This window comes from Moschus berezovskii, chromosome 14 (assembly GCF_049115385.1).
Source record: "Moschus berezovskii isolate FMDL1 chromosome 14, NW_MosBer_1.0, whole genome shotgun sequence".
NCBI classification, from domain to species: domain Eukaryota; kingdom Metazoa; phylum Chordata; class Mammalia; order Artiodactyla; family Moschidae; genus Moschus; species Moschus berezovskii.
In genome coordinates this window covers 50,592,619-50,620,355 of record NC_142473.1, presented here as the reverse complement: position 1 = coordinate 50,620,355, position 27,737 = coordinate 50,592,619, and the positions used below count along the sequence as shown (strand labels likewise).

The following is a 27,737-nucleotide window of genomic DNA, read 5'->3' as shown; positions in this document are numbered from 1 at the left end:
CTCTATTTCTTTGCTTTGATCACTGAGAAAGGCTTTTTTATCTCTCCTTGCTATTCTTTGGAACTTTGCATTCAGATGGGAATATCTTTCCTTTTCGCCTTTGCTTTTTGCTTCTCTTCTTTTCACAGCTATTTGTAAGGCCTCCTCAGACAGCCATTTCGCTTTTTTGCATTTCTTTTTCTTGGGGGTGGTCTTAATCCCTGTTTCCTGTACAATGTCATGAACCTCCGTCCAGAGTTCATCAGGCACTCTGTCTATCAGATCTAGTCCCTTAAATCTATTTCTCACTTCCACTGTATAATCATAAGGGATTTAATTTAGGTCATACTTGAATGGTCTAGTGGTTTTCCCTACTTTCTTCAATTTAAGTCTGAATTTGACAATAAGGAGTTCATTACCTGAGCCACAGTCAGCTCCTGGTCTTGTTTTTGCTGACTGTATAGAGCTTCTCCATCTTTGGCTGCAAAGAATATAATCAATCTGATTTTGGTGTTGACCATCTGGTGATGTCCATGTGTAGAGTCTTCTCTTGTGTTGTTGGAAGAGGGTGTTTGCTATGACCAGTGTGTTCTCTTGGCAAAACTCTATTAGCCTTTGCCTTGCTTCATTCTGTACTCCAAGGCCAAATTTTCCTGTTACTCCAGGTGTTTCCTGACTTCCTACTTTTACATTCCAGTACCCTATAATGAAAAGGACATCTTTTGTGGGTGTTAGTTCTAAAAGGTCTTGTATGTTTTCACAGAACCGTTCAATTTCAGCTTCTTCAGCATTACTGGTGGGGCATAGACTTGGATTACCATGATATTGAATGGTTTGCCTTGGAAATGAACAGAGATCATTCTGTTGTTTGAGATTGCATCCAAGTACTGCATTTCAGACTCTTTTGTTGACCATGATGGCTACTCCATTTCTTTTAAGGGATTCCTGCCCACAGTAGTAGATATAATTGTCATCTGAGTTACATTCACCCATTTCAGTCCATTTTAGTTCGCTGATTCCTAGAATGTTGACGTTCACTCTTGCCAGCTCATATTTGACCACTTCCAATTTGCCTTGATTCATGGACCTAACATTCCAGGTTCCTGTGCAATAATGCTCTTTACAGCATTGGGCCTTTCTGTATCATGTCATATCCACAACTGGGTGTTGTTTTTGCTTCGGCTCCATCCCTTCATTCTTTCTGGAGTTATTTCTCCACTGATCTCCAGTAGCATATCAGGTACCTACCAACCTTGGGAGTTCATCTTTCAGTGTCCTATCATTTTGCCTTTTCATACTGTTCATGGGGTTCTCAGGCAAGAATACTGAAGTGGTTTGCCTCCCTTCTCCAGTGGACCACATTCTGTCAGACCTCTCCACCATGACCCATCCATCTTGGGTTGCCCCACACAGCGTGGCTTAGTTTCATTAAGTTAGACAAGGCTGTGGTCCGTGTGATCAGACTGGCTACTTTTCTGTGATTAACGTTTCAGTGTGTCTGCCCTCTGATGCCCTCTCACAACGCCTACCATCTTACTTGGGTTTCTCTTGCCTTGGACGTGGGGTATTTCCTCACGGCTGTTCCAGCAAAGCACAGCCTCTGCTCCTTATCTTGGACAAAAGGTATCTCCTCACGGCCGCCCCTCTTAGAATAAATTCCTAAAAGTAAAATTGTTAACTCGTGTCCTTTATTAAGGCTTTTGATATACATCATGAAATTGTCTTCCAGTGTACTAGTTTATAGTTCTACCAGAAGAGATTTTTATTTCAGTTGTTTGGATATGCATTTTAAATTCTACTCATTTTCCTTTTGATGTGTTTATTTTTTCATGTTTACTTATATATTTTAAAAAAACTATACGTTAAGGATGGCAAATTTTTGTCTTTATTATATATTGCAGTTATTTTTTTTCTTTTTGTTGTATCTTACAGTGTAATTCCAGTGAGTCAACTCGTCGCATGAGGTGGTCAAAGTATTGGAGTTTCAGCTTTAGCATCAGTCCTTCCAATGAACACCCAGGATTGATCTCCTTTAGAATGGACTGGTTGGATCTCCTTGCAGTCCAAGGGACTCTCAAGAGTCTTCTCCAACACCACAGTTCAAAAGCATCAATTCTTCGGCGATCAGCTTTCTTCACAGTCCAACTCTCACATCCATACATGACGACTGGAAAAACCATAGCCTTGACTAGACGGACCTTTGTTGGCAAAGTAATGTCTCTGCTTTTATGTGTTAAATTCTTCTTTGTGCTAGAGATACAGCAGTGGGGGGTGGGGTAGGGTGGACTACCCAGAATCCATACCACTTCTTATCATATTGTAAGATAATTTAGAAATGGTAAAGTATTTCATATATTTTAAAAAATACTATAATAAAATGTGCACTACATATATTTAAGAAATTTAACAATTTGCTATGTTTCCTTTATGGATTTTTATAGAACTAAACATTACAGATACTATAATAATCCTTTTGTATAACCTGAGTTCCTTTCCTTTCATCTTTCCTTAATACCCTTTGTTACGAAGTTTGTATGTGTCTTTTCTGTCCAAGTTTATATAATTTTCCTATATAGTTAGTTGCATTACTTTTATGTTTCAAAATCTACACACTATATCCATACTTCTGCAGCTTGCCTTTGGAACATTACATTATTGAGATTTTTCTGTGTTTTTATACACAGATCTAATTTATGCATTTTCTCTGTATGAAAACACAGTGTCTAAATTTCACTGTATGAACATATCATACCATATTTATCCAGTGCTCCATCCCATTGGGAGTTGGTTCAGTTCAGTTCAGTTCAGTCACTCAGTCGTGTCCAACTGTTTGTGACCCCATGAATCACAGCACGCCAGGCCTCCCTGTCCATCACCAACTCCTGCAGTTCACTCAAACTCATGTCCATCGAGTCGATGATGCCATCCATCTCATCCTCTGTTGTCCCCTTCTCCTCCTGCCCTCTATCCCTCCCAGCATCAGGGTCTTTTTCAATGAGTCAACTCTTCACATGAGGTAGATAGATTCTAATTCTCTTTTTGCTATTTCAGTGATTGTGCAATGATTTTGCAAATTTCTATTTGAATATTTGAAATATTTCTATATTTCTAAAAGATGTATGCAAAGGAAGGTAATTGCTTTGTCATAAGAAGTCATTAAATTCATTAATATGAGTAGACACCTAAGTTATTTTTTCTACATTGTTGATTTTTTCCATCCTAATATATTTAATAATCATGTTCCTCTTCTGATTTGTAATACAACCTCTGTGTATGCAAATTTGTATACATGCAAGATTTTTTTCTCCTAAACTATTGTTCTGTGGCTTTGCTATATTTGTCTTCTCCCTGTCTTTGTTAGATTATTCTAAGTAGTGTGGATTTTTAAAAGACTTGGTTACGTGGTTGGGTATCTTTTTTCTTTTTCCTGTAGTGTTGATTATATTAAGTTCTTTAGTTTGAAGTGCATAATTATTTTAAAGTAATCTTTTAAATTTTATATTTTAATTGGAGGATAATTACAATATTGTGTTGATTTCTGCCATACATCAACATGAGTCAGTCATAGGTATTCCCCTTCCTCTTGAACCTCCCTCTCACCCATATGTCCCATATGTCCCCTCCCTCTTGAACCTCCCTCCCACCTCCTGTACTCTTTTAAAGTTTCATGGAAACTTTGTCAAGTTTTTGGCTATACTTTCATTGAGTTTAGAAATTCATTTTGGGGAAAATGACCATTTTCTGTTACTGCAACTTCTCTTCCACAAATGTGGTTGGCTCCTATTATTTTGATGTTTATGTGTGTCAGTAAATTTTCATAATTTTCTTTAGTGGATTGAGTCTAAGGACTTTTTGGGTTTTTTGATAACACTAGTAGCATGACTTTTTCACAGCTCGTATGTATTTTTATTTTTGTAGCATAACATATTATATATATATATTTTTTTAACTTTCATTTTGTATTGGAGTGAAAAAGCTAGGTGAAGAATAGATAAGATCCTCGGGTGTTTATCCCAGTTCATAAGTAGCAGAAATTCTTTATCCCAAAGGACATCAGTCAGTGTTTTGGAAGTTTATGTAGGCCAACTTAAAATTAGTAAAAAATTCTTCTCTTTTACTTTCTACATATAGAACAGGGTTGTTGGCTGTCTTGAATGAAATGAACATCTTTTTAAAATTGTTTGCTGCCTCTTTCAGTAGCTCTAGAGCAAGTTCTAGTTTAAATCTGTTTGTCAGCATAAATCTGACTCCTTGAGATGCAGCCTCAGCTTCAGTATGGATCACTTGCAGAATTTCATGGAAGTAACTAGAACTGTAACCCTCATTCTGTTGTTCTCTGTTGTGTATGATGTCTTGAACCAGTTTCACAATTTGAGCTGTTGTCTTCTTTATGATATCTTTTTCAAACTCTTCCTCAGAGGGTTCATATACTGGGAACTCTTGATGGGTGATAACATGTTAAGAATAATTGATAGAAAATGTTTTCTTTGTACTGTGATACTGAATTTTGTTCACAATATTGGGGTGCTGTTTAAAATGCTCCAGGAGAACATTCTTTAACTCAATATCAGTATCAGGCCCTCAGCAGATGCAAGTGTGGGAGGCAACAGAATGGAGATGTTCTCTGACCAGATCTTGTTGAACATATCTCTCAGTTCTTTATCATGTAATTCTTTCCTACAGGGGGACTTAGCCATCCCTCTGATTTTTTCTAATAACTTATGTTCCAGTTTTACTCTTTGCTCCTTGAAAAGGTCTTGTATTTTCTTTCCATTAATTAGATCCTCACATTTTCTCATAGTTTCTACTATAAGATCCTCTTTAAGATTCTTCAAGTCATCTTTAAATATTCCTTTCCTCTGAGACAAGATATTTCTATCTCTATCTTCTCGAAAACATCTTTCAAGTTCTTGCTTAATGGCTTCATATTTTCCACAACTTGATTCTCAGTTGAGCTTCTCTTGATCTCTTTAACTTCTCCTTTCTGAATCTGGTTGGTCAACTGATTCTGCAAGTCCAGCATATGACTTCTCAGCTCCCAGGTCCAGCTCCTGTACATGGTCTCCAGTTTATTCATAGCCATGACCTCCCGAGTGTTCTTGAATCTGAAAATGAAGTTCTCATTCACTAAGGCCTTCCATAAATTCCGTACCCTGACTTTAAGTTCTGATATCTTCAAAATACTTCCTCTAGATTCTTCTTTGGCATGCTTAAGAATCCTGCTTTTCAGATCCTGAACATCGTGGCTATAGCAGGGATTAGGAGGGGCCATTGGGGGAGACCCTTCCCAGAGGTTAGCAAAGTAATAGATGTGGTTCTTGACATCAAACTTGATGACATCACTGAAGTGACACACCTCTGAGCACTGTTCATGTTTGGCCGCCGCGATTGTCATTTCATCCAATACCTCTTGCAGCCACCTTTGCCTTTCCATACTTTGATCTGTATCTATAATTTCTTCTATGTTCTGATGAACAAATAGGCATCTTGGTGAGATATTCAGTTGTTTCATCCTGAGGAAGGCATGGACAGCTATTTGCAGAATATCTTATATTTCTGAAAGATCCTTTCCTAAAATATTGATTAGAGTTAAGTTTCCAAGTCCAATAACAAAGGTTGCTAACTCATTTTCCTCATTTTGTTCTTTGTTCATGAGCTCTGAGACTTGAAGTCCTTCTGTGTCCACAACAAGCACAAATTCAAAGCCCAGCTGTTCTCTGAGCATCTCGTCCACTTTTAGAAGCTGCATGTAGGCACCCCGAGTATGTCTTCCAGCACTAAGGCTCAACTGCAGCCCAAACATTGCATTCAGCAGAGTAGACTTTCCTGAGTTCTGCAAGCCAAGGACAGAGAGAACAAACACACGTTTGTCTCCAAGTTTTTCAGAGACCTTGTCAAAAACAGCTGCCACCCACTTCAGGGGCACATATGAAGCATCCCCATCCATCAGTTCAATGGGAGCCCCAGATATCATCAGGTCAGCAGCCATTTGGGGAAGAGAAAGAAATAGTGTATTTGTTTGGGAGGAAGCTTCTTCCAAAGCTTCATAGATCTGACCCAGCTCTCTCAAGAGGTGCTCAATTCTCAGGGTGGAATCACTGATTTTTTTGGAAACAGCTTCTAGCTCAGCCTTCCAACATCTGAGGGAGTCTCTCTGACTGCTTCTGCTTTTCTGTTCGTACTTGAGCCAACAAAGAACTGTGCCTCTGGTGGAGCTTCTCTAACTCTGTAGTGGTTAGTTGGTCCATTGACATACTCAGCGCCTGCAGAAAGTAGAGCTCTATGTGGGTCTCCAGGTGGGACTGAAGGCTTTGAAGCAGGGACTTCATCAGGTCGTTAAGGTTAATGACTTTGTGATACTGTTCACAGTGTATCTTCAGCTTTTCCCTCTCAATTTCGTTCTTGTATTGTTCAATGCTCTTGTTTCCTTTTTCTTGCAGCTGATGGAGTTCTTTATCCTTCTTACACCAGTCATGCCATAGACCTCCTTGAAGAGGTAGTAACTTCCCCTTTATCTCAGATAATTTTACTTTTCTCAAGATGTCCATAAGGATGTCTGCTTTTTTCCCTGCTTCTTGGCAATCTCTTTGGTCCTCATCAATAATAAACTCATACTTCCTTGCCATGTTGGCCCAGTTACTTAGACTATAAGGAGATCCAGATTTCTTCAGTAGCTGTGCTAATGTAGCTGTAAATTTATCAGCTAATTCTATCTTATTTAGATTTTTAATTCCAATTCTCACTTTGTGAGCATAATTCTTATCCATAATATTTTCTGCATTCTCAAACAAACAGATGAGAGGTTTGGGTGAATTCCAAAATTCAAGTAGAATGGAGCTATTCATTATGTCAAAATCAGAAGTTGCCAGGAGGATAACAGTGACCTAGGAGACCTCCTGCAGGAAATTTACCTGCCTCTCGTGTATTTCAGCATTTCGATGGAGATTGGTGAAGGCAATACAATTTTCAAATCTGTCCTAAGCTCTCCCACCTGGACAGAACCAGCAGATTTCCACCATACCATCTACCAATAGACATCTATTATTGTCTTCCCTAGAATGATGAAGGAAAAAAAATGGTCATGTTTGCTCTTACTTAGGAGTGAATTCAAAATCTGTGATTTGGAAATAGAGGCATAATTTCCAATTCTTATGAAAGATACAGTGTGTATAGGTTGCCAACTGATCAGCTGGTTGTTATAACTCTTAATTTTTTTCTCCCATCCTATTTTTCCCACCTCTCTCCAGCTTCTCCTGATTTGCCTCAGAGACTGAAGAGGGAATTCAATGTGGAAATTGCAAGGATTTGGCACCAAAAGTGGGAGAGCAAATTGACAAATGGAAAGTTTGGTTAAAATATACTGTCTTGTAAAGTCATCTGCACAGTGAATAACTGCCATCTGTATGTCCATTGGGTAGATGCAAGTTGGTACTGTAGTTGATTGTGTTTCCTTGACAATAAAAAAGTCCTCAAATGATTTTTCTAGTTCTGTGGTTCTCAGTGTCTGGGACACACCCAGTAGGTATTCTGTCTATATTACCTTTGTAAACTTGATATCACAAATGACAGTCTAATACCAAAAGTTTCTCTAGAAAACAAAATGGCAGCTCCTCTTCAGTTCTTGGTTGAGTGCCATGCTTATTTATCAAAAGAGAATTTACTTTGGTCATCTTTTTGGGATAATAACTTTCCAGATTAAGCCGCTTGATTAAGTCAGGAAAGTATTGCTTTTGGATTGTTTCTTCCTTATTATCGACTAGTTGAGTGTCTCTGTGAGAAGAAGCAGTTTCATTGGGTGTTTCCTTTGACTTAGTTTGAAAGATATTTTGAAATAGATATTTGAAAGATATTTTCAAAAGATATTTTGAAAGATATTTGAAAGATATTTTTGAAAGAAAAAAAGACAATGATAATGACTGTTATTTTTCTGTATCAAAGGGGTTTCATTGTTTATCGTTTATGAATACATGCATATATTCTTTCCAAAAATAAATAGAGTCATTTTATGTGTGAAGCAATAGGATGACGGAGGAATGAAGTACTGGATATGCTTAGGAAATAGAAAGTATCTAGTACTTATGAACACAAGCAGAAAATGAGTTTAGTGAGAGAAACTGAAAAGAAAAAGAATTGGTTTTTATTTAGTGACCATCAATTTTCATAATGCCCCCATTATTATTATTCCCATTTTGGAGAAGAGTAACTCATAAAAATTAAGCAATGTGCTTGAGAATGAGCGACAGAGACAAGAGTCACAACCAGATTTCTCTGGGATCTTTCTTTTCTCCAAAACACCTTGGAGACATTTGGTGCTAACATGGAATGACGATGCCAAGCTATAGGATCTGGAAACCAGCAAACCTCTGAGATTCTGAGCATCCTTTGGTCTAGACACTCCACTCAATTTCAGGGCAAATTATCTTTCCCAGGGCAAATTACAAACATTTGACATCGTTAGTTGCCATTTATCTTCATTCAGTCCTGCTTTATTCTCCTGCTTCCTCTTATTTGTCTTTTTTGCAACTTTTTCAGTGGAAGATCCAGCTTTGGAAGGAAAGTAGTGTTCATTATTCTCACCATTAGTAAAACATGGAGTCAGAATTGCAGTGTTGCTGAAGCTTAGTGCCTTCCCCACTTACAATCACTAGCTTGGTGCCAGCAGCTTACTATCAATAAGTTCAACAATAGCATCTGTTTCCCAGGAATGACCCAAGAAAAGATATAGGTATTTTATGTTATGGGAATGATTAGGAAATAAGAATAACCATCTCATAGACTGAGAGGTCTTGGGTATAAAAATGACACAGAAAAAATAGTGGTCAAACAAGGAGGATGAGTCAAAGTAACTAGGCTATTACTGACAAATAAAGTGTTATTTATACAGAAATCTCAGCCATAGCACATTGATTTGAGGGTATGCTGAGTGTTGGAGAGTCTTGTGATGGCTTTTAATAATTATATTGTCTTCCTCCCCATACTTTTCAGTTTACTGAGAAAGGAAATCGAAGTAAAGTTGTTAAAGAGACTTCCTTAAGGATATCAATTTTTTTCTTTTTTGTTAGAAATGATGCTTTTAAACAAATGTTTCTCCTATATTATTGCCAAAATATTGAGCATCTGGTTTATTAGCACCTCATATTTCTAGGCTTCTCACTGATTATTCCTGAATCTCCTAGCTCACCTCTGATGATGGTCCATATGATAATCAGTGCTTGGAAAAAAATGAGATTCAGGCTGATTCAAATTAAGGTTTGGTTGAGAATAAGGTTAGTATCTGAAGAAGCACAAGCTGGAATCAAGATTGCTGGGAGAAATATCAATAACCTCAGATATGCAGATGACACTACCCTTATTGCAGAAAGTGAAGAGGAACTCAAAAGCCTCTTGATGAAAGTGAAAGAGGAGAGTGAAAAGGTTGGCTTGAAGCTCAACATTCAGAAAACAAAGATCATGGCATCTGGTCCCATCACTTCATGAGAAATAGATGGAAAAACAGTGGAAACAGTATCAGACTTTATTTTTTTGGGCTCCAAAATCACTGCAGATGCTGATTGCAGCCATGAAATTAAAAGATGCTTGCTCCTTGGAAGGAAAGTTATGACCAACCTTGATAGTATATTAAATAGCAGAGACATTACTTTGCCAACCAAGGTCCGTCTAGTCAAGGCAATGGTTTTTCCCGTGGTCATGTATGGATGTGAGAGTTGGACTGTGAAGAAGGCTGATCGCCGAAGAATCGATGCTTTTGAACTGTGGTGTTGGAGAAGACTCTTGAGAGTCCCTTATACTGCAAGGAGATCCAACCAGTCCATTCTAAAGGAGATCAATCCTGGATGTTCATTGGAGGGACTGATGCTAAAGCTGAAACTGCAATACTTTGGCCACCTCATGCGACGAGTTGACTCACTGGAAAAGACTCTGATGCTGGGAAAGGTTGGGGGCGGGAGGAGAAGGGGACGACGGAGAATGAGATGGCTGGATGGCATCACCGACTCTGTGGACATGAGTTTGAGTGTACTCCGGGAGTTGGTGATGGACAGGGAGGCCTGGCGTGCTGTGATTCATGGGGTCGCGGAGAGTCGGACACGACTGAGTGACTGATCTGATCTGATCTGAATGACCTACTTATAGCTAAGTAGGAAATCAGCCTGTAGCCAAGACTGTGAAACTTTACCTTTACCATTGTGGAACTAAAGGACACTGGTATTCATATCTAAAAGGCCTTTAAAGTTTCTAGCACAAGAAATGGGGAAAGAAATTTCTACTTCATGATAAATTTTAGAATACCAACCTTAAAATCATCTGGGACAGGGACGGGGTGCTGAATAGACCACTGACAAAAGAATGATAATCAGGTTGGCATCAGACTCACCATCAGTAAGTAACAAAGACAATTAAGTCATCCTTTCCAAATAATGACGTAAAAGGATTTTTAACCTAAAATCCTAACTCCATCCCAGTTACTCTTCAAGTTTGAGAATAAAGCTATTTTCAAAAAACTAACAACCTAGAAAGTTTGCTGTTCACATACCCTTTATTAGGTGGGCTCCAGAGGAAATTATCTAAGAAATAAATGGAAGAATAGAGGACTTCCTTCACTTGGTAAGATATTGGAGATATTGGAAGAATACAAGGATGTGATCAAGATGCGCATGCAAAAAAATATGACTATGAGAAGTTTTCATGAAGCAAAAAATAAAACAATAAAAACTGAACTCCATTTGATTGTTATGAATAAAATTTACATATGTATAATAGTATAAATTGTTGACATTCAACTTTTGGAAAAAAACTATAATTAAAAAATACAAGATTTTTATTATGATTCACGCAAGAAATAAAAATTTTTCAGCTTTGGCCATGTAAAAGTATTTTAGGGAATTTCAAGGTAGTGCCTCTCATAAAGGAACAAAATAAAAAATTTAAAAAATAAAATTCAAATGTAGCCTGTATATAAATTAAAAAATACTGCTATTGGGAAGAGAGTAGGTGGGGAAGCAAGAGGTGGCATAACTGAGCAAAAACTTACCTCCTGATCGTAGGATAACAATGAATAATATTGATAGTGATGTTGATAATGATAAAATGATTGCACTATATTGATAAACTTATGGAAGAGTGGTAAAAGCATGATATTCAGAGACATGTCAGTAACTACCAAAAGAAACATTGAATTCCATGGGGTTATTTTGTGAGAGAAGGGTCAAGGTAATGTTTTGTAAGCTTTAATTTTTACTGTATTCGTGAATTAATTTATTAAATAAGTTGAAAATTTATTTCAATAAATTAAAATTTTATTTAATATATATTTAAATATTTTTAAAGTGCTAACACTCTCCCTTACAAATTAAAATTTAAAAATTGCTTTATGCTGTTGAGAGTGCAGGAAGAGAGGTATGCTTATACACTCTATATGACCAAGTCAATATGGTAGTTCTAGAAAATTATTTGGAAATAATTGTATGAATATAAATATGTATTTAAACTCATACTCTTTGACTCATGTATTTCAATTTTAGGAATTTAAGGGACTGAAATAAAATGAGCACCAAAATCTATCACTAAGATGATTTTCACAACATTATTCATAATGTTCATATTTTGGAAACAATATCTTAAATGGCATTTTGGCAGAATTATTTAGAGAGCACCAACAGGATGGGATAATAAAATAGTTTAAAATAGTACTTAAGAGTTGATTTTATTGCTTTGGGAAAAGCTTGTTATATGTTTTAAGCCCCCCAAAATTTCTAATGTTTTAGAACTGTATATAGAGTATAATCTAGGTGAAAAAAATTAATCCCAGTGAAGATACCATATGACACATTGTTTGTTGTGTTAGTCTCTTGGTGGGGATATTACTGATGTTTTTTCTTTTTTCAAATTCTTCTCAGTGTTTATTGATCACAAATTATCATTATAGTTAAAAAAGGAAACAACAATATGATCAATGAGAACTGAGGAGAAAATACACAGTGAATTTAGGTGAAAAGGCTAGTACTTTCAGTTGAGGCAGAAATAGGAATGGTTACAGAGGGAGCATTTCAGTTGGAGCTTGAATGCTGCTACTGCTACTGCTGCTAAGTCGCTTCAGTCGTGTCCGACTCTGTGCGACCCCATAGACGGCAGCCCTCCAGGCTCCTCCGTCCCTGGGATTCTCCAGGCAAGAACACTGGAGTGGGTTGCCATTGAGCTTGAATAATGGGTAGGAATTAAGACTATGATGATCATAGCCAAGTGGCATGGGCTCACTAAAAGAATGAGACCTAATCATTGGACTATAGAATACATCTTCTTCCTCCCTACCTTACCACCATTAGTAAATTTCCTGAATAATAATAATATTCCTATAATAATAGGGGAATATACTTGAGAAGACTGCATATCTCAGACTTAATTTAAGAAGTTTCCGTGAAAACTCAAATACAACGAGGATAAAAAACAAGGACATTAGAGGAAGTTTTAGTCTTTGATACCAGAGTAAATAGCACAGCCTAACTCCTAGCCAGATAAATACAGAACTTTACTCTAAAGGCCTATCTACCTTAGTTTCTTTTGAGTTTCGACAAAAAGTTACAAGGCATGCTAAAAAACAAACAAACTAAACCCCATACAGTTTGAAGAGACAGAATAAGCATCAGAATCAAACTCAGGTATGGCTAAGATGTTGGAAAGATGTGAACTTTATCTGAAAAATAATTTCTAAAAGCACCGTGACACACAACTCCTTTTATATTTTATGTTCTCAATGTGTGTGTTGAATTAATTAAGATGCAGAGATTTCAGGAAAAGTCTTGAGCCACATCTGCAGATGGGAATAGGTTTGGTCTAGACTCACATATTTCTGTTGCCTGGCAGAGCTTCTCTGCTAGGTTGCACTGGTTTATGGCTTTCAGGACCTCCTGAGTATTGGAGTATTCTTCCCCATAATACTGGATCAGTAGGTCAGCAAGTTTCACTGGGTTTGCTTGCTGAATAGTGCCCCGAGGCATACGGTTGTATCCCTCAGTTAGAACTATGTTTGTGAGTTGAAATTTGAACTTAACCAGCTCCTCCTCTAAGAGATCCTCAAGGATGTGAAGAAGGCATGCCTTCAGTGTGCTTTCCATTCTGTGCATCTGGGAAATGATGACCTGAAATGGAGAGATAATTATGGAAGATCACAGGAATGATGAGAAAACACATATGAGGCAGATGGTTTAAGAGAAGTGAGTGAAAGAAGAGGAGATCAGAGACTGCCATGCTTAAAAACAAAAACAAAACGCTTGGGCCCCCAACTATGTGCCTATGTACTTCAATCATTTTCCTCTGTTAAATAGAGAACACTATTAATTAAACAGGTGGCTCAGAGGTTAAAGCGTCTGCCTCCAATGCGGGAGACCCGGGTTCGATCCCTGGGTTGGGAAGATCCCCTGGAGAAGGAAATGGTAACCCACTCCAGTATTCTTGCCTGGAGAATCCCATGGACGGAGAAGCCTGGTAGGCTACAGTCCACGGGGTCGCAGAGAGTCGGACACGACTGAGCGACGGAACGAAACGAATGAATAATTAAATTATTATGTACTGAGCATCATTTACATTCTGAAAACTTTAGCAGATCCTTTGCACAATTTATTGCATTTATTTATTTTTTAGACTATTTATTATTTATTTATTTGAATGTGCCGGGTCTTAGTTGTGGCATGTGGAATCTACTTCCCTGACCAGGGATTGAACCTTGCCCCCTGCATTGGGAGCGTGGAGTCTTAGCCACCAGACCACCAGGGAAGCCTGTATTGCATTTATTTTTAATAAAAAATTAGATATTATTTCATTTTATAGGTAAGAAAGCCAAGAATGAGACAGAGTAAGATTTCCAAGTTTACATGTTTTTTTTTAAGGGAAGAGTTAAAAATCAAACACAAGTCTTTCAAATCCCAAAACCATGATTCTTTCAGTATTTCCAATGGATAATGTGTTACTCCTCATTGAGTACACTTCAGGACACATCAGAATGATTTTTAAAATAGTTATAATTGTCAAAAAAACCCTAACTTTTGCTTCTTTTGCCCCACATTTCTGAAAACGACCCCTATAAATTTACTTATTTCTTTCTTACTTTCAGTGCCAAAAAGTGCATCAAATAACTGTGTAACGCTCACCATACACCATGCAATGATCCATGTGCTGGATATTCAGTTATGAGCAAGACAGAATACCTTTCCACAAAGAAATTTCATTCTATGGCAAGGTAGGATGTTGGGATATGCGTGAGAAAGACAATATCAAGAAAATAAAAATCTTTAATGTGATTTTTCTGCTATAAAGATTATTGAATGTGATGTGGTGAAACATTACTAGGGGACAGGGGCTAGGGGATTTTGGACAGGAGGAGAAGGGGGCGACAGAGGATGAGATGGCTGGATGGCATCACTGACTCGATGGACATGAGTTTGAGTGAACTCCGGGAGTTGGTGCTGGACAGGGAGGCCTGGCGTGCTGTGATTCATGGGGTCACTAAGAGTCGGACACAACTGAGCGACTGAACTGAACTGAACTGAACTGAACTCTGAAGATTCAATGTTGTTGTTGTTCAGTCCCTAAATTGTGTCTGACTCTTTTGTGATCCCATGGACTGTAGCCCACCAGGCTCCTTTGTCCGTGGGATTTCCCAGGCAAGAATACTGGAGTAGGTTGCCATTTCCTTCCCTAAGGGATCTTCCCAACCCAGGGATCAAACCTGTATCTCCTGCATTGGTAGGTGGATTCTTTACTGCTGAGCCATCAGAGAAGCCAGGAGAAGCAATAGTTAAGTTTAAACCTGAAAGAAGATGAGAGGAATGTGAAGAACTTGGAGAACTTTCCATGAATAGGAAATAGCAAATGCAAAGGCTTGAAACAGAAACCAGTTGGATGTTTTGAGGAACAAAATAAAGGCCACTGTTGTTGATGCAAAATTGAAAAAGAAGAAAGAGTAGTAGATGATAGAAAGTTGTGATTCATATTCTATATTTTCGGTCATGATAAAGATTTGGGGTTTCTTCTATGTGCTGTGGGAAGCAACTGGAGCATTTTAAACATGAGAATGACATAATATGGTTGAACTTTAGGAAGATCATTCTGTCTTCTGGATGAGGACAGAGAATCGAGTTACCACAAGAACAAAGTGGTAAAAATTAAGAGACTTTTAACGATCTAAAAACGATGGTAGCTTGACTAAATTTTTTAGCAAGTTAAGATAATGAACAATAGCCATATATAGAGTTTATATTATAGACATAGCTGTCTGGAATTATTGATGAATTCATTATGGGTTTGAAGAAACATGAAAACTCAAGGATAATGTAGTAGGCAGGTTTCTAAGATGCTAAGATAGAGTCCACCCCACCCTCTCTTGTGTTCGTGCCCTATATAGTCCCTTTCCCCTCAGTTTGGGCAGATTCTATAAATATGATGGGATATGACTTGTGAAATTATGTTACCTTATGTGGCTCAGACGGTAAAGAATCCGCTGGCAAAGTGGGAGACCTGGGTTCGATCCCTGGGTTGGGAAGATCCCCTGGAGGAGGGCATGGCAATCCACTCCAGTATTCTTACCTGGAGAATCCCCATGGACAGAGAAGCCTGACAGGCTACAGTCCATGGAATTGCAAAGAGTTGGACACGACTGAGCGACCAAGCACAGGACAGCTCATGTAAAAAAAAGGGGGGAGCGTTATTCTGAATGGTTTTGACTTAATCAGGTAAGCGCTTAAAAGTGGCAAGAAGCAGCATTAGGTATGCTCTTGCTGATCTGGAAGACAGAGTGTGTTGAACTGCCTGTTTGGGTAATATTCCTAGGGTCTGAGAGTGATTCTGGGCTGACAGCCAGCAAGAAAATGAGGACTTAAGTCATAATCTGAAGGAAGCTCAATTTTTCTAACCTAAATGAAGTTCGAAGAAGACCCTGAGCTCCAGATGAGATAAGGAGCGTGGAAAACACTTCAATTGCAGCCTTTTGCAATCTTGCCCAAAAGACTTATCTAACTCTTACATGGACCCCTAATCCATGGAAACTGTAAAATAATAAATTGGTGGTGTTTTAAGCTACTAATTTTTTGCTGATTTGTTGTGCAGAGATTAAAAAACAACACAGATGACTTCTAAGATTCTGACCTGAGTATAATAGATTGATTCTGGTGTCATGCCCTGAGATGGTCAGTTCTTTATATAAACAGATTGTACATAATATTTAATTTACAGAATTAATTAGGTAGGCTGGTGGAGGTGGTAAGTAGACTAAAGTGGGCATACCTTTAAAGGAATTGGTCCAATTTGGAGATACAGACCAGAGAGTTGCCCATATTTAGTATTTAAAGACATGGGACTGGTAAGCTTGGTTAGGAAAAAAGTATAGATAGAGAAGAAAGAAGGGCCCTGAAGGTGAGCAGCATTCCAGCACGTAGATGAGAGTTAAGAGGAGACTAAAAGGAAGCAGAAGAGGTGGGGAATGAGGCATATATGAACTCACTGAATCCTGGAGAAGGAAGTGTTTCTAAAAGAAAGATGTGGTCAACCATATTAAGTGCTTCTGAGGCATCAGGAGGATAAATATAGTGAATTAATCATTGTGTCCTTTAAGAAGAAATTTATTGATGACCTTGATAAAAGCCATTTCTATTGGTGGGGGAAAAAGCTTACTGGAAGTGCATAAAGAGAAATTTTGAGATAAGATGATCAGCTAAGTCTTTCAATATATTTTGCTCTCAGTATAGGCAGAGTAAAGGGACTATTACAGGAATGGGTCATGTGGTTAAGAAAATTTATTTTAGGTGTTGGATTTAGCAAAACACTTGGTAAGAATGATCCTATAGGGAGGGAGAAATTTTTGATGAAGGAGACTGTATTAATTTCCCATTGCTGCTATTAAAAAATTACCATAAAATTAGTGGCTTAAAACAACAAAAAAAATTTTTGTCTCATAATTCTGGGTCCAGAATTCTATATTGAGTCTGTCTTATGGGACTAAAATCAAGGTTATGGCAGGACGTATAGTTTTTTGGAGAACCAGCTCCAGGGGAGAATCCACTCCTTACCTTTTCTGGCTTCCACTGGCACTCCTTGACTTGTGACCTCATTATTCCAGTTTCTGATTCTGTGGTTACATTGCTTTCTCCCTTTCTGTAGTAAAAATTCCATCTGCCTTTTCTCTCACTAACCTGCTGCCAAGTCACTTCAGTCGTGTCTGACTCTGTGCAACCCCATAGATGGCAGCCCACCAGGCTCCCCCATCCCTGGGATTCTCCAGGCAAGAACACTGGAGTGGGTTGCCATTTCCTTCTCCAATGCATGAAAGTGAAAAGTGAAAGTGAAGTCGCTCAGTTGTGTCTGACCCTCAGTGACCCCGTGGACTGCAGCCTTTCAGGCTCCTCTGTCTATGGGATTTTCCAGGCAAGAGTACTGGAGTGGGGTGCCATTGCCTTCTCCGGCCTTTTCTCTTAGGTGACTGCATTTAGGCCTTTCTTGGATAATTCAGGATATTATCCCAATATTTTTTATTTTTTAATTTTCAAAAATTTTTATTAGAAAACTGAAATTTACAATGTGTTTATATCACTTACTGAGTACATGGCATTTAAAAACTACATCATTACAGAAAGATAACAAAAATACAAAGTCTTAAAACCTACGGGATATGGAAAACATTATCCACTGAGGCCTTAAATGTAGTAGACTTTACATAAAAAGGAAAAGCAATGAGTATACAAGTGTACAGCCGGTTTAAGAAGTTAGCAGAATAAACAGAATAATCATAAAGAAAAGAAAGCAACTAATACATACCAGGTATTAATGCAATAAAAATAAAGATAAAATTGAGAGGCTCAACAGAGTCAAAGCTGCCTTAAAAAGCTTCTCTAAAAAGGGAAACATCAGGTAACAATAATCAACAAGAAAGATCTTGCAAATAAACAATACTCAAAATGGGAATTACTCATAGAAGCATTAAGAATATAAATAATAGAAACAACTTTATACCTGTACATTCGAAGATTAGTTGTCTTGTATACAGGGTTATCGTTACCATCTTTCTGAATTCCATATATATGCGTTAGTAGCATTTAGGGCTTTCTTGGATAATTCAGAATTTTATCCCAATATTCTTAATTTAATCACCTCTGCAAGTCCCTTTGCCATGTAAAGTTTACAGATTCCAGGAATTAGAACATGGATATTTTGGAAGGAGGGAGGACTATTATTTAGCCTATCAGATATATAAGAAAAGTGTGCATCCGAGAGAGAGAAAAGAGAGGCTAATGATTAGGACAAGAAGTAGAACTGTGTTAGGAAGGACAGAGAAAAGGATATAGAGTCAAAACATATTTAAGAGTTTTAAATAAATAGAACTTTTTTTTATTGTTTGTGGAAATGAAGGTCTTGCAGGTGATTCCTAGGTTTATACTTAATTGGGCATTTTATTGAAATGCCCAATGCCTTCTAGGAGACTACAAGGTATGGAGCAGATCTGAGACTGAAGGAAGATGATTCATTTAATTTTAACAGATTGAGTTTGAGATTAAAATAATGGTTAACATGTGCTGTTTGTATTTTCCAAACATTCTTCTACATACTTTACATGTATTGATTTTTGTTATTTTGTTTTTACTTTAATTTTTTTTTTGCCATGACACACAGTATGTGGGATCTTAGTTTCTGACCAGGGATTGAACCCATGCCCCCTGCAGTGGAAACACAAAGTCTTAACCACTGGACCACAAGGAAAGTCCCTATATTGTTTAATTTAATACTGATGACAAACTTGCCTCTTAAGATAAGTATTATTATATCTTTATTTTATCGTGATTATTCAGAGATGTAACTTGCTCAAGATTCTATGAAAACCTGGCTATAGAATAAATGCCCTTAGCTACCACATCAACATCTAAGTGAGGATGCCTGCTATTAGGCTGGTTACACGGTCCTGCATACCAGAAACCTGTTTGGGCTGAAGATTTAGATTAAGGAATCATCAGCATATAGATAACAGTCAAATTAATAAAAAATAGATGCAATCAGGCAGGGAAAATATGCTCAGAGAAAGGATTAGCAGGCCCTATTTATACAGATCTGATATACAGCTGTTAGGCTGTAGGGTAACCTTATCAACTATTAAATATTTACACACAGTGCTTCCATATGGGGGACTACTAGATTCTTCTCTAGCCTATATACCCCACCACCACCCTAGTTTCCCAGGATCTAAGGAACCCTGGGTGGGCCCTGCCAGGAGAAATATTCACTATTTCATTTAAAAATAAGTATTTATTCAATATATTCTGTGGAGCTGTGGCAGATAATGGGGAATAAAGGAGAAATGGGATATCTTTCCTGTCCTCAAGAGATTTATGAAAAATGGCACATATAACCATGGCATGAATGTGATTAAGCTTGAATGCAATTATTTTATAGTGTGGTTTAGGAGCCCAGAGAATACAGCAATTATTGTCATTTATTTATTCAATTCATTCATTTTACTTAGATAAAAAGCTATTTTTAAGCAAGACTAATAAGATAAAATCCCATTCCTCAAGTGCTGAGTGTCTGGTGGAAGACATGGACACAGATCTGATTTACCTGTGTATTTTAAGACAAAAATAGATACAGTAGAGGACATAGTAGAACATAATGGGAGCAAAAGCCAGTATTGAGCAGTTCCAGTGACAATGATAGCCAAAAAATGGACCCAGGTTTCAATGAATTTAAAGACAGAAGAGTTCTTACACAGTCTTTAGGAGATTCCAACTTTCATGGGAAATTACTTAGAGATTGTCTAACCTGTCCCTCCATTTTGCAGATGGGAAATCTTGGACCTACAGGTAGGCTAGTTCCTGGCTAAGCCATGAGTCCCACCCAATTCGAGCCTATCCAGAGACCTTCCGTCTGCCTCACACCATATTCTCTGTTGAGTTCAGGCTGAACCAAGGTGTACATGTACTTTGGTCTTTGTGTGTCCTCTGGAGACTGTTCACATTTTCAGAGATAGCTCAGACCTGGAGTCCTCAATGAGGACTCTTTTCCAGGTTTCCTAAATTTGAGCAAAGAACTCTGAAATTGTTAGAAGCCCTGACATCTGAGTAGCCGTGATAGGCCTGAGACCTTGCTTAGGCCTAAGTTTCGATTTCCTGGAGACAGGGTGGAGGCTAAAGTTCACGGAAACTCCTCCCTAGAAAAGTCCTGCCGGTGCCAAAAATCAGACCAATCAGAGGAAAAAGGGAAATCCCCCAGAAAAACCCCGCGTAGGCGCATGAGCTCGCCAATGAGCTTCTGCCAGCTTGATCTTTTGAACAAAAATAGGTGCTTACCTAATCTGAGACTACAAAAACCGCTGTGACCTGGGCTCGGGGCTCTTGTCCGCACTCCACTGCGCTGGAGGAGGCATGAGCCCTAGCTTGAGCTAGAAATAAACCCCATTCTTGCTTTTGCATTGCTGCGAGTGTCTTATTCTACCAGTATGGGGGGACTGGACGCAGGGCATAACAAAATGTGCTTAAAGCAGGACCTTAACAAACTGTAAGTCAAAGAAGACAAAGACAGAAAGGGTGACACGAGCGAGTCAGAGAGCAATCATAACAGCGCAATAGAGAGTGATGAGGAAAGAGACCCGCACACACATATATACGAGAGAAAGACTGAGATAGACAGACGGAGACAGTCAAATCAGGAAGGAAAGCAAAGACCAGGAGCAAGAAGACTTTCATACATACTACAGACCTTTCTTAGTCAGCTGTGCTCCCATCTTCCACATGGGTAAAGGGAAAGCTGATGGCGGAGCCTGGTGCGCTGACGTCTATGGGGTCGCACAGAGTCGGACACGACTGAAGCGACTTAGCAGCAGCAGCAGCAGCAACCCCATCATGGGCCCCTGGGCAAGAGGATACTCACAGGTATGAATCCTAGGTCTTCTTCCAGTTCATTCAGACCTTGGGATGGGAGATTGCTCTGGCAGGTTAGAAATGTGGCTGTTTTGTGTGAGCCAAGCAGCTGGCTTGATTTTTTTTACATGTGTCTGAATAATGTAGGGTGTAGTAATACAAATCACTGCCAGCCCACACCTACTCATCTGCTGCTGAGAGGACAGGGCGGGGGGTGGGGGGGACTGGGGCAAAACTAGAAGTGTTATCTTACCCCTGATTTAAAGCTTTGTCAATTGCATCTCTTTATCTGTTGAATAAAGTTCAATTTGGGGATTTAAGATCCATCTAGCTAGTAAATAAGAGAATGGATTGAATTGTATTCAGACTGATATGACCTTAAGGCCCTGTGTGATTGCTTACTAGTTGAATTAGGGCAAGTTACTGTTGACTCAAAAAAGTACACAATGTGAGAGCTGTGAGTTAAATTTTATTTGAGGTAAAAATGAAGACTGCAGCCCAGGAGGCAGCACCTCAGATAGCTCTGAGAAACTGCTCTGAAGAGGCAGGTGGAAGGTCAGTATATATGTCATTTTGGTGAAGGGGGGAATACATGCAATCAAGCACATATTTTTCCAGAAGATTTCTGCTAGTCACAAGGAACAGTCATCACCATGAAGGACTTTAGTTCTTTCCTAGATATGAGGAGATACAATAATTAGGCTCACAAAATCAGCTCCTGAAAACGTTTTAACTGTCTGAAGACCTGTCCTGCTGTAAGAATGGGTTAGCATAAGAACGGCCATCTTAGAGGCCGGAAAAACCATTTTTACTGAGTATGTGACTTGAGGGAAGAAGAACTAGATAAAACCTGGGAGACAAGTTTATCTTAAGTACCAAGAATGTGGGCGGCTGCGACACTGAAAATTAGGTAAACAGGTCTGATAAACTTATCTCATTAAGACACCAGGATAGAGGTATGCACTGCTGTGTGTGTGTGTGTGTATGAAAAATTCCTGTGAGTTATAACCCCTTGGCTCTGAGTGCTCGGGGTCCTTGTTGAAACCCGCTGCGTCGGGCAGACACTTGGACCCCAGCTAGCTAGAAATAAACCTCTCTGTGTGTCTTGCATTATCGTGAGTGTCCTCTGTTCCTTTGAGGGAAGGGCGACTCCGGACTCTAACACTGCCAGCAGAGAGTGCCTCATTTCTAATCTCCACTCTGAGGCAGATGGCAAGTGCCGATTTGTGGTTGACGTTACTTAGCTTTTCACAGTCTCTCTGTCTTCTAATTATGAAATGGGAATAAAAACAATACTTCTATCCAAGAGTTGCTTTGAAAAGTAAATAATCATGTAAATCATATAGCATAGTGTTTGGCCCTTAATATTCAATAAAAGTTAACTATTATTTTTCTTCTAGTGGGGGACCCTGAGACAGATAAACCAAAGAAAACCAAGCAAAAATTTTATAACTTTTATACTTGTAAAAGGGACCCAAAATGGCAGAAACCCCTCATCTTAAATACCATCTTCGTCTAAAGACAAGAGAATGTATTAGGGGTACTGGCTTGGGACTTCAAAAAGAGGAAGAAGGCAGTTGAAATGGAGATGAAAAGCAAATGTTTGGTAAACAAATGCTTACTGGGTCGTGCAGAGACAATGGGGCAGACAGCAGACTCTTGATCCTGAAACCCTGCTGGGTTTCATTCATCACACCTAGCTACTATCTCTGGTAGTAGCTCTATTCTGGTAGCAGGTCCTTTATCTAAATATCTTAGACAGCTAAATTTTAGGTAAAATGAAAGACTTCCTGTGTCTTCGGTTTCTTAAAATTAAATAGCATAAATTAATTGTCATGCCAAAGAATCATGCTTTGGGGTGGTGAATTTTGCTCCCCTAGGAAACTAAGGCATAGGAAATTGGATTAATTTACCTAAATTCCAAAGGCCAGGGCATGACAGAACTGGGACTAACACTCAGGCAGTTTGGCTTCTGAGCCCACATTCTTGATTATTAATTTTTCTAGTAAAGAAAAGTGAGAAGGACCTACAGTCCTACAACTTATTGTCTTTGAAAATTTTAAAACCACTTAGGAGAATCATGACTATTGTAGTACTAGGACCAGTTCATTAATTGTGTAGCAAATAATGACAGTCTCATGGCTGATGCAGGGGTGAGCTTTGAGGTGCTGTCTTGCATTGAGTATGAATTGTTAGCTGATTTGTTTCACAGTATTGGGAAAAGTAGATGGAGTGTTTCCTTTAGACAAGGCTTCCAAGAGCATTGTTTCTTTGACCTGAACATTTGATAAGTCTAAAAGGTTGTAACCTTGATATTTAGCCCCTGGGATATAATACCTATCTTGTTTGACATGATTGGTATCATTTTGGAGAGGCACTCCGAAGAGTTATGATACCATTTTCCTGTATGTCTCAGTTCAGAGTAGAATTCAGCAAGAGTGAAGTGGTAGATAAGAAGTGATTTATTAGAACAGGACTTTGTGAGGCTTCCAAACTGGTGGGTGAGAAATGCCATACCCCGAGAACTTAGTGGGCTACCGTTTTATAATCAAAGGAAAAGTAGGGAGAGGGAGAAGTCCTTCTTTGTCTTTCTTGAGTAGACGTTATGTTTTCTTCATTAGTTTCTCCTTCAGGTTGAGCAGGGAAGTTTTCTTGTCCATACATTGTCAAGCTGGATCCACAAATTATTGTTTTTTATGTGTGTAGTGAGTATATCTTAAGTATCTTTAACTTCGTCAGCTCACTGGGCAGAATGTGGGTCTCATGGCACCATTGTTTTATTGTTTGGGGGCATGTTCCATGCTTCTGTTGTATGATTTTGTTGCTAAGCAAAGCCTGCTTGGTTTTGTGGTTAAGCAAACCTACTTTCTTGAGTAATCATTAACTTATGGGGGTCTCCCATATCTTTCACTCCAGTATTCTTGCCTGGAGAATCCCATGGGTAGAGAAACCTGGAAGGCTACTGTCCATGGGGTCGCCAGAGTCAGACATGACTTAGCGACTAATCCACCACCACTACCCATATCTTTCTACTTACAATCCCCTAGTGGGATTAACAATTTAATTACCTATTTTTTCCCTTCATTCTGTCCCTATTGGTTTAGTACAGATCTCTGTCTGACCAGATTAATGATCTTGGAAGCATTTAGTATTATGATCAGATTTAATATTTTTCACCTCTGCTTCCTCAACTATTGCTAATTTTGAAAAGTCACAAAGGAGAGTCTCTCTCATTTCTATAGCTTCTCCTTCTGCATTATGCTCTTCTCTGAGGCAGGAAAGTAGGGATTTTTATAAATGAACAAAAAAAAAAAAAAAAAGGAAGATGTAGCTCTGAATGAATGTGTTGTGTGTCTATAGGCTTCCATGCACTTCTTTCAACCCCAATTCTACTTCTTTTACTCCTTTCCCAGCAGCTGTGTGTTTTGTGTGTGTGTGTGTTTGAGTTGTCTCAACTTGGCCCATATTCATGCAAGCTGCAGCTGTCCTTGGCATGGGGAATTTCCAGGGAAAGCTTCTTTAAGCTTGTCAAAACTTGCTAGAGAATCAAGGCTTGGAGATATGCTCATTTTTTGATAATTAAAACTCAGAACTTCTGGCACTTTAAGAATTCAGAGAGGGCTTGCTATTTCTCATTTACAATCACCTCCAGTTATCTTCTTTGCATCATGCCCCAAGAGAAATTACAGTCAAAACACTGCAACTTCTCAGAGTCAGCTTCGGGGTAAAATGGACCCTGTTCTTAACTGCTTTTTTGCATAAATCTTTACTGCAATATAATATTAAGAGATCTGACTTCATATTAATTAATAATAATAATTTTTAAATATCCTAAAATTTCAGTCCCAAACTGGCTCCATATAAGCCAAAGTCAGATGGTCCTATTGAGTAAGATTCATTTGACTTCTTCCGGCTTTATTGAGGTATAATTTACATGTAATATTCTGTAAGTTTCAAATGTACAATGTATTGATATAGTACATATATATATATATATTTCTCAAAATGATTGCCCTCATACCATTACCCAACTTCTCCATCCCAGCTTCATTTGATCTTAAACTTCAATACTGCTAGCTGAGTGTCCAGGAAAATGAAGTAATATACCTATATACTGATCAGTTTCTGTGGTTAGTGCTAAGAGTAACACTGTTTGGCCTGATGGATTTCTCAGGCAACAGTTCCTTAAGTCATTGGAGTGGGTAAGGATGTGTGTGACCATTAATGTCAGTTCCTTTTCAGGTAAGTCAAATGTTTTGGTAGCATTAGATAGCGGGGGACATGAAAGGCATTAAAACTGGGGCTGAGAAGATTAGGGCAGCAGAGATTCCTGAAAATTAGTAGAAGGAACTTTGCAGGGATGGCCTCGTATGCTGTTGAGAGTGGAAAATATTGGTGCATGACTAGGAAGCCCTAACTTAATTTGTTCCAGTATAAAATAAGGAAATAATCACCAGGAGTTTTTTGAAACATCAATCATTAGAGTAAGTTTAAAATTGATTCATGGGGGGTGGGATGAATTGAGAAATTGGGATTGACACATACACACTATTGATACTATGTATATTGTAGATAACTAATGAGAACCTATTGTATAGCTCAGAGAATCCTACTCAGCGCTCTGTGGTGACCTAAATGGGAAAGGAATCCAAAGAAGCAGCAATATATGTATATGTATAGCTGATTCACCTTGCTGTGCAGTAGAAACTAACACAACATTGTAAAGCAACTATACTCTGATAAAAATTAATTAAAAATTCCAGTAGTCATGTATGGATGTGAGAGTTGGACCATAAAGAAACCTGAGTGCTGAAGAATTGATGCTTTTCAACTGTGATGTTGGAGAAGACTCTTGAGAGTCCCTTGGACTGCAAGGAGATCCAACCAGTCCATCCTAAAGGAAATCAGTCTTGAATATTCTTTGGAAGGACTGATGCTGAAGCTTAAACTCCAATACTTTGGCCACCTGATGCCAAGAACTGACTTATTTGAAAAGACCCTGATGCTGGTAAAGATTGAGGGAGGGAGGAGAAGGGGACGACAGAGGATGAGATGGTTGGATGGCATCACCTACTCAATGGACATGAGCTTGAATAAACTCTGGGAGTTGGTGATGGGCAGGGAAGCCTGGAGTGCTGCAGTCCATGGGGTCTCAACCAGACCCCCTGGATGAAGGAGCCTCAGGACTTGTACCTAGACGCTCTGGCGCCTAAAAGAATATGCTAATTACCCTGTAACAGAACAAAGTCGTAAATCCCATTATGCTTATAGGGGTATGACTACAGGCCTATTGATAAATGTCCACTATTTAACTATCTAGGCTTATGACACATGAACCATGGGTTAACTTTGATTGTATCTTTCTTTTCCTTTGTTGAGACTAGCTTCAGAGAGTTTGGGGAGGTGGGTTTGAGCACGCACACTTAGGGTATATAAAGTTTTCACAAAAACTGGTTGGGGTCCTTGGCTAAGAGGAGACTCTGCCTTGGGCCCGCCGGTGTAAATAACTGCACTCCTCTGTCTGCATTGTCCATCTGAGTGAGTTTATTTCCCAGAACGCATGGCCCATGCTCACTGTTGCTCCAGCTGTCCTGCCAAGGTGTCCCTAGCCCTTAGATACCGCACAGGAGAGACAAGCCCCCTAAATGTCTGGCCCTGAAAACTAATGGGGATTAATTATATCCAGAAAAGCCCTAGAACTGCAGGAGATGAAGAGCTCTCTCTGAAAGGACTTAGATTCACTTACCCTATAACTCGACTCATACACAAAAACACCAGTTGGAAAAATGCTTAGAACAAAAGAGAAGGAGCCTCATTCGCTAATCTTAAAGTGTTTGTCAGAGAAGCAGGGAATCCTCTCTGGGAAGCACCACTTTGGTGAGCTTATCCATCCTATCTTGCTAATGCTAGGGGCCACTTTGGTACTCCACTGGAAATCTTTAGAGCTTGGGTGTGTCCCTCACTGAGAGCCCTGCTTATCTCTGTGGCAACAGTTGCACGTCCCAACCAGCCTGAGGGAGAGAGCTCCACCCACACCCACACCACAGCTGCAACCCTGCCACAGCAGGTGGGGCACATGCTGGGCCCACATGTGGGAAGTCCCTTGATTTCCGGAAAGGCTTTAATTAAGCAGTGATAAACAACATGTCTGATGAAAGTTCAAAGTAACAGTTGTAAAAATGAAGAAGAATGGATGAACACAATCAGAACGTCAACAAAGAAAGAAAATATAAGAAAGTACCAAACAAAAGTTAAACTGAACTGAAAAATATAGGGGTTCAGCAGCTGAATGGACGAAGAAGAAGCACAAATCTGTGAACTATAGGGCAAAGCAATGGAGCTCATCCAGTCAGAGTAGCATAATGGAAAAAAATATTTTTAAGTGAAGATCCCTGAAGTCATAAATCAAGCATAGTAACATTTACATTTTAGGGGTCCCAGAAGCATAAGAGATAGTGAAAGGGAGATCAACTTATTTGAAAAGCTAATGATTAAAAACTTCTTTAACCTGGGGAAGGAAACATATCTAGGTCCAGGAATCACAGAGTCCCAAACAAGATAAACTTGAAATGAACCACCAAAGACATATCATAATTTAAATGGCAAAAGTTAAAGATAAAGAGACAAATTTAAAGGGAGCAAAGAAAAACAACTAGTTACATACAAGGAAATATTGATAAGACTGATATCAGTGAAGACTGAAAAATCAGCGATTTTTAGCAGAAGCTGCAGGCCAGAAGGGAGTGGCATGATATGTTTAAAGTGCTGAAAAGAAAAAAAATTACCACGGAGAATACTCTGCTTGGTAAGATTATCATTTAGAATTAGGGAGAGATAAACAAGTTTCCCAGACAAGCAAAAAGAGTTTCC

At 38.8% G+C, this 27,737-nt stretch overlaps 1 pseudogene across 1 annotated transcript; it reads right to left on the bottom strand.

The window, feature by feature from the left end:
* Positions 1 to 3,839: 3,839 nt before the first annotated feature.
* On the bottom strand, positions 3,840 to 20,992 carry LOC129553836 (interferon-induced very large GTPase 1-like; annotated as a pseudogene). Its single transcript, XR_016038994.1, has 5 exons — positions 20,878 to 20,992; positions 14,699 to 14,779; positions 12,818 to 13,112; positions 8,425 to 8,523; positions 3,840 to 7,816 (listed from the first exon to the last, which is right to left on the bottom strand). The product of XR_016038994.1 is annotated as an interferon-induced very large GTPase 1-like (transcript).
* Positions 20,993 to 27,737: the final 6,745 nt, after the last annotated feature.